Raw genomic sequence first — 2845 nt, forward strand, 5'->3', positions numbered from 1 at the left:
ACTTCTCAGTAAACTGAGACTCAGAAGTTTTGTAATTTGCTATATTAGAGAGGGAAGAAAATAGCCGATATTTTGCTGTTGGGCAACTTTTCACCTTGAAGGTTTCTGAGCCTTTGGAAGTCCCAGCATGTGTTTACCAAATGGTGCAAATTAAGAAACAGCATGTCCTTTCAAGCTGGTCGCAGGGTGAAGCAAGATTTTCCACACAACTACTCATTTATGCCCAGCTGAGTGCTTACGATCATTTTCATGGAAACAGTTATTCAGTCAGAGTGGAGTTGGGGTTGGTGTGAGCATGGCCAGGGTGGAGGGTGGGGGTGGCCTTCCTGACATTAGTTGGAGAGCTTACATATCTTGCGTAGTCAGTGTGCAATTTTCACTCAAACAGATACTTGATGAAGGAAATAAAATACCATGACCCTCATGTTCCACTAAACGCAAAAACACAGTCAATAGGATTTGGAGCTAAATTTTAGAATGAAAAAGATCCAAGTATTTGAGGATTTCTAAATGTCTTGTAGTACATGTCAGTTAAGGTCAATTTGCATAGTAAACTATATACTAGTAAATTAATATTAATGCTATTGCTGTGCAAATGCGATGAGCTGTGAACTGAGAATCATTGCCCAGGATTTTCTTTTTCCTTTGGTGAATTTTAATTTTTTAAAAAGACCCAAATTTACAATATTTCACATTACATTTTTTTATTCTTGAGAATTTCCATTGACGCCATAAAAATGGCATAGCACTGACATTAAAAACAAATAAATAGAAAATAATTTAATCAACATCATGCCAAATACAAAAATATTTTATATTTGGAAAATACAAAATAATATGTTTATTACATCCAGAGACACTTTGAATCTTGACTCAAAAAGGAGGGACAGGAACTTTTAATAGCATTTCTACGAAAACTAGAGTGGAAACACATCACTTTTGCTTTCACACCTACCACAGCCTTGGCCCGTTAACTAATGGACCATAAAGATGTTCTGTTTCACTTATAGCATATCCCCTAGTGACCTAAAACAAACACTGTGTTTCTTTTGTTGCTGTTTTTCACACTTCTGCCAGTCAGGAATTGTGACGGGGCACAAAGACAAATTGTATCTTTCCATCTTGTTTAGGGCTTCAGCTAGGGAGGCCGAGTCAGGAGCTCCCCATGACTGGAGTCATATATCTTGGGCCTCAGTTCTGGCTGTTGGCTGGTTTCCTTCATTCTTTTCCACTTTCCATGTGACTAAATTGAGCTCTCTCACCGTATGATCATCTCAAGAGGGAATGTTCTAGAGAAAAAGACATGATGTACAAGTACTTATTAAGCCTCTGCTTGTGTCATACTTACTAATGTCCTATTGGTCAAAACAAGCCTCCAGATTAAGTCCAGAGTCAGTGTGGGAGAGGACTGGAAGAAGGGTGAGTCTCAGAGGCATGGCTAGTGAAGGCCACTAAGTCTACTCAACTTCATATCCGTGTCTGTCCCCCCACCAAAAAAAAAAAAAAAACTGAAGCTCTAGCTTTTAGTTGGAATAGCATTTTTCAATCTAGAAATCACAGAACTTTTAAATTTATTAAAAGACAATGATACATTAGGGTTAACTTAGAAGCCCTAATTATAAATTTGGGTATTGTAGAACTGCTGCTTTGGATGCAGAGAAGCAGGGGTTGGGGGTCCATAGGCGTGTCTTATCTTCTCCCTAATATACCTTGATAAGCACATTACCTTGATGTAACTTGACAAAAGCCCCTAAGCTAGGGAAGGAACAGGGCTGCATATTCCATATTCTAAGCAATGACAATGCTTTATTAATAAACACACTCTAACATATTAACCATTTATTCCTGACTTAGGATCACTATCTTTCCCTTGGAGAACTTCACATTTATCTCTGTATCTAAACTTTTATACTTTGTCTTTTGACTTACAATATAGAAAGTGTCTAGGATACTCTGACAGTATTTTTAATTCCGTTTTATAAAAAGCTCTTTGTATCTTTGTCTTTGGGCATTGTCTCCCAATCTTCAGAAAAGATTCTTACTCTATTCCAACTCCAACAGAATCTGCTCTCCTCCCTGACCTCAGAAACTACTCCCTCCCTCCACGCTGTTGAGTCTATAAGACTTTTCATCCAAGCTGGAGTTTAGACAATGTGTATTCAATTTTACATCATTCTAGGGGACTTAATATAAAATCCTTAACAGTTACCTAAGGGTTACTTTTGAGTCTGCCAGTTTTCATGGTGTTAGTTTTCAGCCATTCAAACAAATAGCAATGCCCTTAGAATTGAATGAGAAACTTCTCTAGTCCCTGTGTTTAGTACCAAAAGCCTTCAGACAGTCTAGTTTGGTCTTTACCCAGACTATCAGCCTCACTATCCCTTTTGATAACAAGGATTTTATAATTCTCTTTTTACTAACCTTTTTACTAACCTAAAATGAAAATCATAGATTTACTAAACTATCTATATGCATTAAAATTAAAATAATTCCAAAATGATAATGTAAAGTTATAATAAAAGCAATATAATTTGTGACAAAATAATATGTATGTTTTCAACATGCAAATCCTGTGGCACTACTGTGTTAGTGGAAATAGATGTTTCTACCAAGTTGTAGAGTCCTTGAAATGTGACAGGTACAAGTGTAAGTTAATATAGAAGTGTGTACTGAAGCCGCAAACTTCTCAGTAAACTGAGACTCAGAAGTTTTGTAATTTGCTATATTAGAGAGGGAAGAAAATAGCCGAGATTTTGCTGTTGGGCAACTTTTCACCTTGAAGGTTTCTGAGCCTTTGGAAGTCCCAGCATGTGTTTACCAAATGGTGCAAATTAAGAAACAGCAT

Source organism: Propithecus coquereli, unplaced genomic scaffold (genome assembly GCF_000956105.1).
Source record: "Propithecus coquereli isolate 6110/MARCELLA unplaced genomic scaffold, Pcoq_1.0 Scaffold12, whole genome shotgun sequence".
Classification (NCBI taxonomy): domain Eukaryota; kingdom Metazoa; phylum Chordata; class Mammalia; order Primates; family Indriidae; genus Propithecus; species Propithecus coquereli.